Source organism: Arvicanthis niloticus, chromosome 23 (genome assembly GCF_011762505.2).
Source record: "Arvicanthis niloticus isolate mArvNil1 chromosome 23, mArvNil1.pat.X, whole genome shotgun sequence".
NCBI lineage: Eukaryota > Metazoa > Chordata > Mammalia > Rodentia > Muridae > Arvicanthis > Arvicanthis niloticus.
The window spans coordinates 6,344,396-6,362,438 of record NC_133430.1 but is presented as its reverse complement, the minus strand read 5'-3'; the positions used below and the strand labels follow the sequence as shown (position 1 = coordinate 6,362,438).

At 50.0% G+C, this 18,043-nt stretch overlaps 1 long non-coding RNA gene across 4 annotated transcripts; it reads right to left on the bottom strand.

Moving 5' to 3' along the window:
- Positions 1-5,676: 5,676 nt before the first annotated feature.
- Positions 5,677-16,976, bottom strand: LOC143436730 (uncharacterized). Of its 4 annotated transcripts, none has more exons than XR_013106555.1 (5): positions 16,609-16,976; positions 15,079-15,183; positions 11,725-11,995; positions 11,345-11,473; positions 5,677-6,824 (listed from the first exon to the last, which is right to left on the bottom strand). It is a non-coding gene; the product is annotated as an uncharacterized LOC143436730 (long non-coding RNA). The 4 variants fall into 4 exon arrangements; XR_013106556.1 differs by having other exon boundaries at positions 11,345-11,444; XR_013106557.1 differs by lacking the exon at positions 11,725-11,995 and having other exon boundaries at positions 11,345-11,466.
- Between the last annotated feature and the right edge of the window lie 1,067 nt (positions 16,977-18,043).

The following is an 18,043-nucleotide window of genomic DNA, read 5'->3' as shown; positions in this document are numbered from 1 at the left end:
ACATCCTAGGAATCCCTGGTACCTGCTGGGCAGGTTCTTATCTGGGAAAGAGGAAGTTGAACTTGTGGGTTTGTCATAGACTACATGACCTACCTCAAGTAGAGGATATGAGGACCAGACTCCCCAGATAAGGTCAGACAGAGGAGAGAAAGTTCTGCTGGAAAAGGGAATCCTCCATTTTGCGCCTAGCTGAGAGGAGCTGTCTGGATACGGTAGACAGTAGCGGGGTCTTCTCAACAGGCCTTGCCCGCAATCAAAGTACAAGAGCAGTAAACAGTTGACTTTGAACGGAGCCAGACCTTCAGAGTTTGCTTGGCAGTTCCCACATGGAGCACAGTTAGTTACTCCTGTCCTTGTCAAGAACGGTCCTCCTCTATGGGGAAGGTCATCCTCTTCAGCTGAGTGTTCAGCTCCTGCAGCGATGCAAAGAACCATGAGGGAGAAAGGAACTTCTGCCTACCCAGCTGATTCAACCCTGGAGGTCAACGAAAGACAGATGTCCCAGCAGCATCGCTCTGTGGTCAAGAAAACCTGGATAAAGTCTTCTGAACAGAAAGTCTCCCTCCATCAAGCCCACAGGTTTTCTCCGTGACGCCGGGCTGCAGGAAGAATATGTCTGACCTGAGTTCCTGACACACAAGCTTCTAAGATCAAAAATCACCTGATGGTAGAAGAAACTCTGTACCTGGGTTTACGCTAATGAGGCGGCCCGTGGGGCTACCCACCAGAAGGACTGCCCGTGGGCTTGACAAGGTTAGGATGTTGAACCATGATTAACTTTTCCCTTGCAGGACATCTGGGAGCCCCGAATTGCCAACCAGATGGTCAGAAGTGTGATGACGGACAGTGAGTCCGTCACTCATAGCTGTCACTTGGAGTAGCAGCAGGCTTGTTGGGGACAGTGTCCTCTCAGCCAGTGGGGTCTGTGCGGGATTGCCGTGCAGCTCCCTACCAGGTACAAAAGAGTCTCGTGGGATTTTGCCTGAGAAATGTAAATAAATAAATAAATAAATAAATAAATAAAATAAGAACTGATGTTCACCCCCTGATAGGACGCCAATGAACCAAAGGGAGGACTCTGCCCAAGTCCAGCCTGGAGAACCAATGGTCTGCCGCGGCTATTACAGAAGCACAGGGTGAAGGAGAGGCATCCGCATCACTGAAAACTTCCACTGCATGGATGATAGACTCGCCACAGTGTAATGGAATCGCACTCCCGACAAACCTGAGAGCACCCCCCAAGAGTACTGCCAGCTGTAGGGCAGAAGAGAGTGGGTGCCTTGGCTCTCCACCAGGCGTCCATCTGGCAGGCGTCTGTCCAGGCGTCCCACCTCCTATTATATGGGGGTTGCATCCGTTTCTTTCACATTGCTGTAATCAATGCCGGACTAGAAATAACTTTTAAGAAGAAAGTTTACTTTGGCTCACACTTCCCATCATGGTAGGGAAGGTGACTCGGCAGAAGCAGGAGGCAACTGGTCATGTCGAATCTGTGGTCAGGAAGCAGAGTGGAGACGGGATGTGAAGCTAAGAAACTTCTAGACCCTTGTACTGGCTGGTTTTGTGTGTCAACTTGACACAAGCTGGAGTTATCACAGAGAAAGGAGCCTCCCTTGAGGAAATGCCTTCATGAGATCCAGCTGTAAGGCATTTTCTCAATTACTGATCAAGGGTGGGAGGACCCATTGTGGGTGGTGCCATCCCTGGGCTGGTAGTCCTGGGTTCTATAAGAAAGAAAGCTGAGCAAGCCAGGGGAAGCAAGTCAGTAAGCAACAACCCTCCATGGCCTCTGCATCAACTCCTGCTTCCTGACCTGCTTGAGTTCCAGTCCTGACTTCCTTTGGTGATGAACAGCAATGTGGAAGTGTAAGCTGAATAAACCCTTTCCTCCTTAACTTGCTTCTTGGTCCTGATGTTTGTTCAGGAATAGAAACCCTGACTGAGACAGTCCTCTCCAGAGACTTGCTTCCCACTTATACCCTGTTGGATGAAAACGTTTCCCTCAGGCTCCAGGATTCAAACATTCGGTCCCCAGTATATGGCACTGTTTAGAAAGGCTGTAGAGCCTTTAGGACGTGCAGCCTTGTCGGAGGAAGAATGCTGCCAGCAGGGGTCTTTGAAGTTCATAACCTTGCCCACTTCCTACTCATGGTCTCTGCTTCCTGTGTACGGCTGAGATGTGACTTCAGCTTCCTTCTCCTGCCTTCGTCCCTTCCCTGCATTATAGAGATCTGGCCCTTTGGGACTGGAAGCCAAAAAAGTCTTCCTCAAGTTGTTTTTGGTCACCTTGTGTGGGGAGACGACAGAAGGCGGCTATCATCCTTGTAGCCATCTTGAGCCATATACCCTGACAAAAGACTTGATTACAATAGCCTACAACAGCTGAGCACACTCTGATAACATCTTGTTTTAGATACCCAGGATTTTCCTTTGGGTGTGTGACTTAAGGGCATGACTTAGAGATCAGATTTAGAGACAAGGCCTAAGTGCATGACTTAAAGGCGTGGCTTAGAAGTGAGACATATAAAAGGCGAGAGACAGACAGAAGAAGTGAGTTACTTATTAGGCATGAGGTAGAAGACACTTGGACTAGAGAACTCAGAAGATTATTAGGTATTAGGCACTTAGCACTTGGAAGAAGTAACTTGGAACTTGGAGGCACTAGGCACTAGGGACTAGGGACTAGGAACTCAAGACTTGGGACTTGGACTAGGAAGAGAAACTGAAGAATAAACGGGATTGAATCACACTCTGTCTGGCCTCCATTCTTCGCAACTGTCCTCACTCTCTCTCTTGCTGAATCCCGACCCAAGGACTGAAGCAGCTTGGGACAGTGCGGGCTCTAACAATTTAGCCCCCAAGGCTTTTGGCAGTGCGGGTTCCAACATTGATAGAGCGGTCCCAGACATTTTGGCCCCCAAGCGTGGGGCAGCTCAGGCCGCAACAACCATGTTTCATCACAGCAACAGAACACAACAACATACCCTGCCCAAGGGGTGCCCCCATCTGAGGACCAAGTGTTCAAACCTATGACCATACGGAGACATTTCACATCCCGGCCAGAGTGGGAGCAGTAACAGACCCATTACCAATACCACAAGTCTAGGATCGCTGCATATTTTGTTTATTTTGTTGTCATAACTGCTCAGCCAAGCTGTTCTATAGGCTATACCAACAGCTTCTGCTCCATGCTGGCTGGCAGTCATATCAGGCCCAGAAGAAACTGCTTCACCACACCACTCCAATCCTTCCTCCAGCTCTTACGTTCTTTCTGGTGTTCTCTTCCCAATGCTCCACAAGTCTTGATAGGGGCAGTAGAGACATGATTGACTTCTGAGCACCGGGTCGCCGTGACACACCATGAACACCTGTGCCCAGCTGTCTGACTGGTTTTGAATCTTGTCAGTTCCAACTTAGCCTCGTTTTGATTTCTCACATCTCAAAACAAGAGCATGTGGGGTCTTCAGCAATAGCCACTGACCAGGCAGTTCTAATACACAAGTAACAGCTGTGGCAAAAGCACATATGTTAGTGGAGGCTCAGGCGTCTCCCTCACCAACTCACAGCGATGGATCCAATCCCACTGAGCACTGGAATTTGCATCTAACGGACTCGTAGCTTCTGACAACAGCTTTCCCCATCCACACAGGGCCCCCCATGCCAACTCTTTAACCATTGTTTTCACTGTTCCTCCCAACGCCCCCCCCAAAACTGTGAGACACTCCGTTATGGTGTTATATGATGCAACCTTCTTATACTACATCGAGTGGGGGGTCGTCTCTGAATCGACCACGGTCGAATGTCCAAAGCAAGCACCAACTGATCGTGGAACACAGAAGTTAACGGGGTACAGAACACCATCACCACCAACAACGAAGAGTGTTACCGTTCAATTCAGCATGAAAAGACCTGTCCCTCACGTTAAAAAGAATGTTAAAATTGTTAAAAGAATGAAGTTGGGCCTGGCAGTGGTGGCGCACGCCTTTAAATCCCAGCACTTGGGAGGCAGAGGCCGGCGGATTTCTGAGTTCCAGGCCAGCCTGGTCTACAGAGTGAATTCCAGGACAGCCAGGGCTACACAGAGAAACCCTGTCTCAAAAAAACCAAACCAAATAAAACAAAACAAAAAGAACAAAGTTGGACACAGAGATAAAGGCAAAAAGAACGTTATGTAGCTCTCTGCAACACACGGTCTTTCTTCATGAGCCCTACAGCCTTCCCATCAGCCACCTCTCCCTGCTGAAAGGACTTTGGTCTGGATAAACAATAAGCTCCTGTTTCCCTGCCAGCCATGAGGAAGCATCTTGTCACCTCACACCCTCAAACTACACTCCCCCACTGTGACACACAGGGCGTATCACAGCCGCACATCCATCTCCAGTAAACCCTGGTGGGAGAAATGCGACATCATCAGAATCACCCACATCCCTGTGATAAGCCCTGCTCTGTCTCAATATTGATCCACTGCTACCCACTGTCCAGTGCTTGGGGTGTGGCCACGAATCAAGGCACACTCAGCTCCAGCATCTTCCGAAGCCCAACAACTTTGCACACTAGTAGAGAGCCAATGACTCTGTACTCGGGCGTGCTCTCTGGATGCCTGCCTAGTCTTCAGCTGCAACCTTGGCCACTTAACAAGGTGAACAGCTAGGGATGTCCTCACTGAGGAGATCTTACTCCCAGCAGGCACTCCAGAGGACAGAGACGTGTTGTGTTTCTTTTGGGGTTTGCCTTCTATACCTTTAGTGGGCTGTGACTCAAGCTGTGACCTGGCTCTCTGTCAGTCTTTTCCCTAGACAATCTGGCTCTACACAGGTCCTGTCACCTTTGCTTATCAGTAACACAAACAAAACCTTTTCTCCATTCTCCTCTCCTTTCATCTCCACCATGAACCTCAGCAACACCACAAATGCCCCCCACAACTCTGGGGGGGACCCTTTCGAACGAGACCTCTTACCTCTCCTGTGAACACAGGCCTATGACCTGGAAAAGAGAGCATCAAACACCACCTCTCCAATGTCCGCCTTCCTCTCCCTCCTCATTGCTGATTCTCTCCATGGGTTCCAAGGTTCAAATCCCAGAAGGAGCTCTTCAGCATGGGTCAAATGTATATTTTCTTTCCCTCGTGCTCGCCCAGCTTTGAGGAATGTCAAGGTAGCACCTCCACGTCATCCTTCCTCTCCCCCACTCTCTCTGGCAAACCAGAAGGTAAGACGGACGATCACAGCAACACGTCTGTCTCCCGTCGTAATTCCTCCTTCACACAAGCAAATTCCTCTGGACACACACGGCAGCCTCAGTTGCGTGTCTTCACACCCATGCAGGGGTCGCGCAACTTCTACCACAGCCAAAGGCTTGCTGTTCCATAGCACACAGGGAAAGGTGGCTGTGCTGAGCCTGGCCCCAAAGGCAGCCCTTCAGACAGCCCAACCCCAGCTGTGCATGCTAGCACTTAAACAAGAACACGCCCCTGCTCCTCCTAGGATCATCTTTGGTTCTTTCTGTTCTCCATTAGAATGACAACTTGTTGCATTACCGTTCCTGGTGACAAATAAGAAAAAAAAAAAAATGTCTAACCTTCCCAGAGAGGGCACAAACAGCCTAAAGAAGTGTTCCCATCCAAACTAGTTCATTTAATTAAAAACTTTTAAAAGAACGGATCCATCTAAGCCCATCTTGGTGAACCAATAAGTTTATTAGTGTTAACTTATGGGAACCTGAGTAAGGGTTCTTTATAAGAGCGTAGGTGACCAAGGGCAGCTCTTCACTGAAAACCCCACTGCAGCACAGGCGACAGCTCCTGAGACCTTCCAGCTTTAAAACACACACACACACACACACACACACACACACACACACGCATGCATGCACACACACACATACTCGAACTCACACATAGTTGGGAAGAAATGAGGAGGACGTGGTATAGCCACTTGCTACCCATACACACACACACACACATATGCAGGCACACACACATGCACACGCATGCAAGCACGCATGCACACACACATGCTCACACTCACACATAGCTGGGAAGGAAGGAGGAAGTGGTATAGCCGTTGGCTACTCATACACACACACGTAGGCACACACGCATACACACACACATGCATGGACACACACACACACACACGCTTGCACTCACACATAGCTGGGAAGGAAGAAGGAGGAAGTGGTATAGTCTCTGGCTACCCTCCCCTCTCCTCCTACCCATGGAGTATTAACACCTCCATTCCCATCCCACTGACCTCACGAACCCTGCCTGCCTCAGTTTGCCCATTTCATTGCCATAACCATGGACCAGGACATTCTCAGTCACCTCAGCCATGTGCTCCATCACGGTACATAGTGACATCAGGTCTGAAAACAATCATGTCCCTACAAATTGCACCCACAGATGGGCCCCCATCCCGAATGTTCAGGCAGCAGCCTGTGTGACTGTGCTGTGAGCAGACCCAGCACCTCCAGAAGCCAAAACAGCCAGGGCCTACTGACTAAGCACCAAGTGCCATTTGGAAAAAGAGTTCCTCTGGAGTTGTCTACAAGCCTTCTGGGAGGTTCCAGTCAGATCAGGAAGTATCAATGCCTTCAGACTGATGCCAGCAGCTCCACACGAAGCCTGAGAGACGGGATTCATCTATTTGTGAATGCCGCAATCTGCGTGTTCTCCCTGTGGCACCAAGTATGAGCCTGCTGGAAAACAAGGGTCTCAGGAACACCATTTGGAATCCACTTCGGAGGAGCCCGGTTCTGGATGTTCAGACATCGTAGTGCCACTTTAACCTGTTTTTATTTTCCTTTTTATAGATGCGTAGAGTGAGCTATGATAAAAAAAAAAAAAAAAAAAAAAAAAAAAAAAAAAAAAACCTATGATTAAATAAGTCCAAAGGAGATCTGTGCTGAATATGAAGTAGGACTTCTCTGTGATAAAGAATCACGTCAGGGTTTTACAGGCGGTGTTTTTTCTTTCTTAGAGGTGCATAAAACAACAGCCCGCCTTCCAACCAGCAGCACTGAACAAAGTGGTTTCAAAGTCATAACATATGGCCCATCAGAGAGGAGTGAAAGATGCCCAGAGCTAGCACTTGGACTTACTAAGTCCACCAAAGGACTGAGGGGAGGACCCCACAGAGAGTATCACAGTGAACACAGGAAGGAATCTGCAAATCTTAATACCTATTCATAACTTCTCAAATTCCTGGAAGGCTGTAATGAAAGGCCTCTCTCTCCCTTGGTGGTACCTATCTTTTAAACCCTTGGGAAATGTCAGACATGAGAGAGACCTCCCGGCTCCAATCTCGGCGTGACCGGAAGTCACACAAGGACATCGCCTATCGCCTCACTGCCTGACATAATCCCGAAAGTCCCGAGCAACACTGCAAGTCACATAAAAGTAACAAGAGGTTTAAGATCGGGGAAAGGAAGAGATAAAACTGCCAGCACTTGTGGATAACAAGGCACCTGGGTAGGAAATGTAACCGGATCAACAAACGGCTGGAACGAGCTACGGCTACAAGATAAAGCCACAAAGATCAATAATATTCTTGCACACCACAGGACCCAGCCAGCAAATAAGACCTGTTCACGACAGCAGCTGAGGCAATTAAGTAGCTGGGAATTAAGCTACCAGAGAATGGGCAGGCCCTGTGAAAGGACTCAGCTGAGTAGCTAAAGGGAGAAGGAGCTGTGGTCAGGCTGGAGGGGCGGGGGAGGGAGAGGGGGCAGACTCTGGATAGCACCTCCAACAATTGTCCCCAAATTAGTCTCTCTGTTAATGCCATGCAAATCACAGTTCCTGCAGGCTCTTTTCGGGGAAAACTCGACAACCCTATTCTCAGCCAGCAAAGGAAGAATAAAAGGCCTGTGAATGGGAAAGCTGGTTGGGAAGAAGGCAGGGGAAGGGCACACTCTGCCAGGATGGAGACAGGCTACATAGCCATGGCAACTAAAAATAAAATGACAGGAAGCAGGCAAGGTGCCACCCAGGAGCACACTGATTTTGAATAGACACATGAGAGCTCGTGTAGGTCGGGGGGACCGGGAAAATGGGGGGGACACAGTTTCGGGGTAAGTGGCTTGTGGTGTGAAGCAAAATGCAGTGAGATTCCTGCGCTACACCATGTTAAAAGTTGGCTACGGCTGGATTAAAGCCGAGTGAGCAAAACAAAATGTGACAAGGGCTGGGGTGGTGAACGTGGAACAGACATGTTCTATTCATGAGATGACAGAGACCGGGCCTAGCAAACCCCCCAGTCACCACACTGCCCCATCAATACTCAAAGTGAGCAGAACAAAGACACGGCTGGCCACAGGACCTGGACAGCCAGGAACACAGCCTGAAGACGCTCTGATCCCAGAGACCTGCACCCAGCCTGCTCCAGAACAAGTTGCCTGAAGCCTAAGCATCGGCGCCACGTCTGATCCCTCTCCCAGATTCTCACCACCCCCTGCCAACTAAACCTTGTTACATGTACATGACTGACAGATGCAGGAGCTAATTGTTAGAAATACTGGTTTTGCAGCTGGAGACAAGGGCCTTCACCAGGAGGTCTTGGCAGGTACCCGAAGGTCAGCTGGAGTGGGCAGGGAACTTAGGTGTGGAAAACAGACAGGCTCTGACTAAAGCAGGCGCTGGTTGGGGCCAGAGGCTGCAAAGGAGTGACAAGGCCAGCAGATTCATTCTACCCCTCCTCTCAAGCATTCCCTGGAGACCCCACTCCCCCCAAGGCCACCACAACCACCAGCTTCAAACAGGTTCTTTGAGGGGGAGGAGAAGCAATCTCGTTCATATAAATGTTTAACTAGGAATTAATATTTATGAGGCTCTTGAATGACGGGCTGTGGGTTTAATAAATATTAACACAGACTGGGCTTCCCTTCCCTTCCCCCTCCCTTGGTGTTGATACCTTGTTTGTGTACCATGCATTATTCAGCTGTCCCTGAGATGGGACCTACTCCTTGCTCTCTGGCTCCTAAGGGGAGGCCTACAGGCTTCGGGGAGAGAAGTCACCAGGCTGGGGAATTCCTAATGTCGTCGTCAGGTCCCGGTCAGGCTCTCTTTTGCCCCTTGACACTTATTCTAGTTTAACACAGCCACTTCCACGACCGGAGGGATCCCAGGGTCCAGCCAGCTTCAGTCACCCGTTCTCCCGCCCAGCATGCCCTCAGTCCCAGGAAGCCCTCCCCATATGCTGGGCCTTCTGGAACCCCAGCCTGGCTTCAGAGAACAGAATCCCTGAATCACTGAAAGGGCCTAACCAGCCGCGAGCACTGGTGGAGCTCCAGCGCCCCCTTGTGGCTAATATGCGCCCAGGTAGAAAGATGTCGGATAGGAGACCAGGACCGGGGTTGGGGGTCACAGATATTCGCAATCCTAACCTGGTTTCCCTCCTGGTCTGGGTCACATGAATTGGTCAGCTGAGTTGGGCGCAGAGCCCAACACTGCCCTCTGCAGCTCCAGTGATATCTGCCAATCTAGATGCCATCACATCAGTGGGGCTGTCCCATCCATGAGATAACATGTCTCCCTAGTAACGATCCCTTAGAAGACACAAGATAGAACCTAAGGACCCCCACATACACCTGGGGACAAGCTTCTGAGATTCTTTGCCCACCCCACCCTTCCAGTTGTCTGGAAGGGAGATAGTGAGGCAGGCTCACCAAACAACCCCGACTCCTTCCACACATGGAGCTGAGGTCTGGAAAGACCAGCCCTCCCCTCACCTGCTGAAGGGAGACACACAAGAGCCTCGGTGAGAGCAGGCTGAGAACAAGGGGAACACCCAGGGCCAAGGCACCTCCCAGAGGTGAGAAATTGAGGCAGCACAGACTCCAGTGAGAGGAGAGGCAGGACCTTCTCCTGAGCCCTGCTGCCCTAACATCCACAGAAGGCTTCAGCTGGAGGAACAAGAAGTCAAAGCCAAGAAGACAGACTCAGTGGATAGGCACAGCAGCTTCCAAAGACTCCTGGAAAGGCCTCTGTCAGCCAAGACCTTCCACATGGCCCTGCCCCAGTGGTGGGAAAGCCTGCCTAGTCCAGCCTGGAAAATATCTTGCTTAGGACCAGATTTGTCCAGATCAGGCCTTAGCTGGAGCATCACAGATGGGATACAGTGGGATCACACTAGACAAAGTTGGCCTTGTCTTTCCTGTTCGTTGCAATACAAAGATGGCCTCAGCCCTCCTGGGACCAGATCTGATGGCCCGTGAAACCCTTTGAACCGCCCTTCGGTAGTGTCATTCCTGAGGTGTCCTCCTCACTCCGATGGCTGTGTGCCCACAGGCCAGGTGGAATGGGCACAGGTTGACCGTAAGGAAAGGCACCCCAACCCTAGTGCCCATGGGCTCCAAGGTCCCTCACCTCGTGTAAAGGGACACACCTCACAGGCTCTTCTTGCCTCCCTGTCGGTCTCCAGAAGGTCTCGGGACTAGATCCGCTTCCTACTGGACTAACTACCCTTTCCCTACCACCAGCCAATGTGACCTCCCCTCACCCCACCCCCGTCTGCTTCAAATGGCATTCTTCACAAAAGCCCCTCCAGTGGAACCCCTTACAATACCAGTGGAACCCCAGGGAGCCCAGTGGAGCCCTACACTGGCCTAGGCAGTTTCTGGAGAAGGGATAGGCTAGGCAGAGAACTGGTAGTGGTTTCTGGGAAAGAAGGGGAGCTAGGCTTGTATTGAGACTGGCTTTGTGAATCAGACATCACAGCCAATTCACTCATCCGTTTGAAGTGTCAGCCCTGAACTGGGTGGGTGGGGCTATGAGGGTGGGAGGGACCATGAATGTGGGTGGGGCCACGGGTGGGTGTGGCTATGGGGTAAGTGGGGCCATTAGGGTGGGTGTGGCCATTAGGGCGGGTGGGGCCATGAGCTTCAGTTCTCAAGGGGACAGAAAATAACACTAATGGGTAGTCCTTGGTAAACATTCCAGAAAAGGATATCCTGATTGGATGATGGCCTGGTGGCAGGCCACCCATACATGATTCCAATGTCAAGGCCAGAGAGGGCCAGACCAGCAAGGCCATGTTCTAGAGGCCTGTGGAGCCAGGAAGAGACCTGATCCCCACAAGAAGGGAAGCTCTGGTGCTGATTTCACAAACGTCAGCGGCTAGTTTTTTTTGTTTAACAGTGTCTTGTTACTAAGCTGAAGAAAGTATGTCACCTTTGCAGGAAGTCCACAGCTGTTCATTAAAAATCTAAGGAGGGTGCAGGAGACTACTGCACACAGGAAGGCCCCTCACTCCTGCTCCCAGCTCCTGGGAAGGTTCCAGTCCCCACGACAGTGCAGGAAAGTGGGTTGAAATTAGGGTGGACAAGGTGCAGTGTGGGATCCACTCACCTTCCCTCTCAGTTTCTAAGAAGAACCTTCCTTCCAGTGCATCCTGATGTCTGCAGGGAAGATTGACCAATAGCGCAGTCAGGGCCCCAGACAAGGTGTTCTGCCAGATGAGAAGAGGAATACTGCTGTCTAGTTAATATGATATCAAACAAAGTGAGTTTTTTAGCTGGGGTAAGAAGGTAACAACGGAATATCAAATATCTTCTATTCAGTTAGAAGTGCCCTATTGTGTGGGCTTCAGAGACCTGTGTCCCTCTCACTCAGCAGCAAGGCCTTACAGACACAGACATAGACAGACATTGTGCCATACACAAACACACCCTGCCCCCACCCCTAAAGAGGGAGGGTCTGCTGGGAGGTAGCTCAGAGCACAAAATAACCTGAGTCCAGTGCTCTAGTGTATGCAGCAGCCAGGGTTACGGCCAGGGTCAGGTCATGTTCTCCAGGGAAACAGAAACAACCACATCCACAGCATCTGAACCAGGAGAGCCGACAGTGTACGTCCCAAGCCGAAGACAAAGACAGCAAAGTCCCAGCTCCAACGGTCAAGTGGGTGTCCCTCTTCTGAGCCTTTGTATCTCATTCTGGCTTTCAGATGACTTGGTGTATCACCCATGGAGAGTAACTTCAACATGGTTCGCTCCACTCTCCCTAAATAGCAAATAGCACCCTATCTATGAGACGTCTCAAGACCAGCCCAAAGCAGGTGTCTCCCAGGGTGCCCACAGCACCTACCACTTGGGAGTGGCAGCCAACTATGGAGTCACATCAAACGCCTCAGGCCTCCTAGGATTGGGGGCAGGGCCCAGGAAGTTCTGGTGAATACTGAGGAGGCTTGAGCCTCTGGGGGTGAAGGGGGGGTTCAAGAGACAGCAGGCCTTGGAGCAAGAGAATGGTGCAGCCCCAGGGTGACCTCATGTGGGTGTTGCAGGCCTTGTTGCTTTCTGTTTTTCAAATTTCATTCCATTGGCACAAGGCAGTTGCTTTTGCTGTCCAAAATCCTTAAGGAGCAAAACCCCACACAATCTTGGAGGAAATTGAATTCAGAAATTAGATGCAAGGCTTGGCAGAGACCTCGGCAGAGCCCCCGACAGGGCGAGACAGACACATCCACTGAGACCACATCACAGTTATTAACCTTTTGCTCCAGAGCATATGGAGAAAAGCTGGTAGACACACAGGGAGAAATTTTCTAAACCACAGTCACAGTGGGAGACTTCAACATACCTCATCAGTAACTGCCAGATCAAAGCCAAGAGTAAAGGAAAGGGGGAATTAATAGGACAATTACCCACATAAATTAACAGATATGCAGGCCTTGAAGAAAGCAGCGTTCCCTTCAAATACTAAACAAACACACAAAAGAGCATTGCAGAAACCTTGAGTAAATCTGAGCAGATTCTTAGACAGGGAAGTGGCCCATGCTACAATAGTACGCTGAGCGTGTACAATAAATCATGGGAATAACTGCAGATGTGTGCATGTGCATGTATGTGCAAGTGTGTGAGTGCATGTGTGTGAGTGCATGTGTGTGTGAGTGCATGTGCATCAGTATATGTGCATGTGTGTGCATATGCGTGTACAGGTACGTGCATGTGTGTATATAAGTGTGTGTGTGCATGTATGTATCTATGCATGTGTGTGCACATGTATGAGGGCATGTGTGTATGTGGGAGTATGTGGGTACGTGTGTGTATGTGTGCGTGTGCATACACACATGTGTGAGAGCATATGTATATGCATGTGTGTGAGTCCATGTGTGTATATGTGTGGGTTATGCAGGCACATGTATGTATGTGTGTATGCATGTGTTTAAGTGCACATGTATATGTGTGTAGGTATATGTGGGTGTATGTGTATATGTATGCATGTGTGATTAATCCATGTGCATGTTTGTGGATGTGTGTGTACATGCATGTATGTGTGCATATGTGTATGTGTGTGGGCGTGGGTGGGTACATGTCTGTATGTGTGCACATATATGAGTGAATGTGTGTGAGTGAATTGAGTAAATGTGAGCGTGTACATGGGCACTTGCGTGTATGTATGTGTGTACACATGTATGTGTATTTGTGCATGCATGTGTGCATGTTGTGTGTGTTCAAGAGGGTAGTGGTCAGAGAACAATCTTGGTGTCATTTCTCAGGATCTATTCATCTTTGTTTAGATAGTGTCTCATTGGCTCCACTGCTTTTATGCCTGTGGAGAGGTAGAACACGCTGGGCGGTGGTGGCGCACGCCTTTAATCCCAGCACTTGGGAGGCAGAGGCAGGCGGATTTCTGAGTTCGAGGCCAGCCTGGTCTACAGAGTGAGTTCCAGGACAGCCAGGGCTACACAGAGAAACCCTGTCTTGTGGAGAGAGAGAGAGAGAGAGGTAGAACACAATTACAAGTGCACAGAACCACACCCAGCTCTCAGCAGTTGGTGAAAACAATAATATCACTAATGGAGCTGCCTCCCCCGTCCCAGTATACCTACTTCATAAAGCTTCACAAAGCTCCACCACACACCATCCCCAAGGTTCTGGTATCATCTCAGAAGAGAAGGAGGACAGATTGTAAGAGCCAGACTAAGGAGAAACTGTCTTCTGGACATGACCGGGAGGCTGCACTCAGGAACTCGCAGCAGATGTGGTCAGGCATAAGGTCAGGCAGCCAGTGTCCCAGCTCAGAGGGCAGAAGCATCCATGAGTTCTCACCCTTCCCTGAGCAGCTATTGGCAGCTGCTGGCTTCTGAGGGTTAGAGTCACTTTTCTCTAATACTATGGCTCCTGGTAGATGACCCCACACCCAGAAGTACATGGACAGCACAAATGCACTCACAGGGTTATAAAAACAAAATAAAATAGGACATAAAGTTGAAGATGGGGTGAGTCTAGCAGCAGTCAGAGACAGGAGTGTGGGGAGGTTATGATCAGAATATATTTTATGAAATTTTCATAAAAGTATTTTAAAAAATAAAAAGGTCAACTTCCAATCTACTTGGCAAAATGGTCAAAGACTTGGGTGGAGACTACACTTGGCCCTCTGCTCTTGAAGGCCAGTTGAATCTGCTTCCGTGTCCCTAGGATAAGGACCATGCCATCACCTACACATCTTCTGAGTATTGAAGGAAGTGAAATGGTTAAGAGGCAGGCACTGAGAGCTTGGCACACAGGCAGCGCAGGGGAGTGAACACCAGCACAGGGGAGACACCAGGCCACTCGGGCTCACAGAGGACATGCCATGTCACACTGCCATGCTTGAGTGTAACGAGGGCACTGCATCTCAAAAATCATAAACTAAGGGGCAAGAAAGGATGGCTCAGCAGTTAAGAGCACTGGTTGCTCCTTCAGAGGTCATAGGTTCGATTCCCTGTACTGCAGGACAACTCACAACCATCTGTAACTCCAGTTCCATGGGATCTGACGCCCCCTTCTGGCCTCTGTGTGTACTGCACAGGCATGGTACATATACAAACAAAGCACTGGAAAATTTATTCATATAATAAAATATTTATTTAAAGTATAATGGCAGTGGTGGTGCACGCCTTTAATCCCTCCAGTCAGGAGGCAGAGGCAGGCAGATCTCTGAATTTGAGACCAGCCTGGTCTACAGAACAGCCAGGGCTACACAGAGAAACATTGTCTCAAAAATCAGTCAATCCATCCATCCATCCATCCATCCATCCATCCATCCATCCATCCATCCATCAATGGACAGGACTAGAAATAGCCCAGCCATAGAGTGCTTACTTAGCAGTATGAAGCCCTGAGTTCTGGATTCTGCTCACAGCATCACAGTGAACTTGTGTGCTTGTGTCCAAACAACAGTATGAAAGGACATCTTCATTAAAGAAGCTGAGAAAAGAAAGGAAATATGACCCAAACTAGATTTGGTGACGCATAAATCCAGGGCCTGTCTCTTTCTGTCTCTGTCTCCTCTGTGTCCCTGTATTTTCTGGGTATTCATAAGGAACAGTTTTGCTTCTAAATTCTTTTTTTGTTTGTTTTTATTAATTTGTTTATTCACTTTACATCCTGATTGCAGCCCCCCCCTCCTCCCAGTCCCACCCTCCCACCCCACTTCTTCCATCCCCTCCCTTCTCCTCAGAGAATGGGAGCCCCCACCAGCCCACCATGGCACATCAAATCTCTCTAGGACTAAGTACATTCTCTCCCACTGAGGCAGACAAGGCAGCCCAGCCCGGGGAAAGGCATCCATAAACAGGCAACAGAGTCTGGGTCTCAATTCTAAACAAGCAGGAACAGAATTCACATACTAAGAGCCAACCCCCAGCCTCCACGGTCCAAGCACTCAGGCACTTTCCTGCCTCCAGAGGGTCTCAGGCTTGTAAAAGTCAGGGACAGGAACACTGGCAAGCTGGCCTGGGCCAGGACCACCTCAGCCTCTGAGACCTCTGTAGTATTCATCTTTCTGTGACTTTTCCTGCATCATTTTATTAGGAAACTTTTCAAAGGCAACAAAGTTGAAAGACTTGCACAGTAGATACACCTAACCTACCTTCTCATATAGATTAACTCCAGTGACCTGGATCTGCCCCCTCTGTCCTGCCCACAAGCAATCCACCCCACAGCCATCTTGCTTTGCAGTACATTTCAAGTCAAGTTGCAAAAGGCGTCGGCCACCCCACCATGACTATCCCAGTAAGCAAACCACAGCTGATTCAATTCTGTGTTCTCTCTCTCTCTCTCTCTCTCTCTCTCTCTCTCTCTCTCTCCCTTCCTCCCTCCCTCCCAACTGCCCCCCCATCTTTTCCTTTCACCCTCATTTTCAGACAGGGTCTCTTTGTATTACCCTAGCTGAACTCAAACTTGCTACATAGACCAGGCTAGCCTCAAAATCACACAAAAATTCCCCTGCCTCTGCCTCCAGAGTGCTGGGATTAAAGTTTCTGATAAAAAGACACCTGTATTAGTAAAATACACCCCTGGTCTGCCTGTGACAGTGTTTCCAGAGACAGCCAGATGTTAGAGGAAATCTACACTGAGGGATTTAAATTGTTATTAGGCTGTTGGGAAGAGGTTGGACTATGAAATGGTGGGGCGTGGTCAGAAAGAAGGGTTTGCTGGAGGCTTGCCCTTGGAGGGTCTCTCCCCCCACCCCTCTCTCCCTGCTTCCTGGCTGCCATGACATGAGCAGCTTTCTGCCGCTGTGCCCTGCCTGCTTTGTGTGCTGCCTCTCCACAGAGCTCAGGCGTAAAAGCAGTGTGGCTGGTGACCCCCAGTTGAAACCTCTGAAGTTGGGATTAAGTCCCCACTCACCCGGTTAAACTGTTTCTCTTGAGTTCTTGTCACAAAAAGGAAGCGTACAACACAGCGGCAAAATGGGGTCCCGCTCCACTTCGCATTTCCGCTCAGCTTTGGCCACAGAATTTTGTACTAATTTGATAAACTTTATGCTTGAAATGTGTGTGTGATCTATGGTTGGGAGAGATTCCGTCGCAATTACAGCCCGCTTTTGGGTTTAAACGGTGTGAACACTAAGCGACTGTGTTCATACAAACAAGCCCATGGAGACAAAGGGAGCTTTTCCCAAACACACAGAGCTCCATTGTCAGAAAGAATGGGAGTGGTCAGCTGACAGGCAAGGCCATGGGCCACTGAAGCCTCCGCTTCTGTCTACAGAGGGCTTTGTTTTACACCTCCACCCCGTGCGTAGGCACCCCCACCCCATCACACCCCACCCCCGGTGCGACCGCTACGCTGCAGGTGGGAATCCCGGTGCAAAAGTCAGAGGGGAATATGGAAGAGGAAAATCTCAAGTCAGCCTTAGGCCTTGAAAACCGCCACCCAGTGGTCACAAACAAAGGAGAGTGATGCCCCATATCGCCACCAGAGTGCGCCATGCCACCAAAAGCACGCGGGCAGCGAGGGCACCCTCTTTCTTCCTTTATTCAGTCCAACTCTCTAAAGTGTCTGCGCCAGAATTCTGCTCCTGGTTAGTCGCGACCTACAGCCTTGTCTCATCCGCTCTACCCTGAAGCAAAACCGCTGGATCTGAGTACCGGGTGGCTTCAGGATACCTGGATACTTTCCTTAGTCAGGCTTGAACCTGGACCTGTAAAAAGGACCCAGGATGAGAGAACACTGTGAACACAGGTCCTCCTTCTGAATGCTGCAGAGACCATGTCCCTGCTCCAAATGATGACCACTGTCCGAAACGGGAGTGAGAAAGGCAGGGGCAGCTCTATGACTGCCGACTTGCCCCAGCATCTACAAAGCAATGGGTTCCATCCCCAGCAACAAGAAAAAAAGGAGATGAGGAGGCTTCGGGGTCCACTGCCGTCACCTAACGCTGGCCACACCCAAAGCAAGCCCCGTAGGAGCAAGGCCAGGTAGAAGCGGTGTGCCCAGTTGCTGTGGAGTGAGGCTGGGCCTTACAGGTGTCATAGGCTCACTATACAGTATATGCTGATACTGGGTGCCTGGAGCACAAGGGGGGGGGGGGTCCCTTCCCCATTGTTCACAAAGACTAGAGCTTCAGGCAGGCACCACCTTCCCTTGGAGCTGGTCACCTCCCTGGGCATCTGCCCATCTGCCAGGCAGGGGTAGCTGACTCAGAAGAGTGAACTGTCTGAGTGGCCAGGAATCCTCAAGGTGCCCGAATAGATCTGGTGCACAGAATACAGGACTCTCCTTCCTGTTCCCCAAGTCCAGGACATCAGCCAGGAGGCCCTAGGCTCCATCTGTTGTAGCA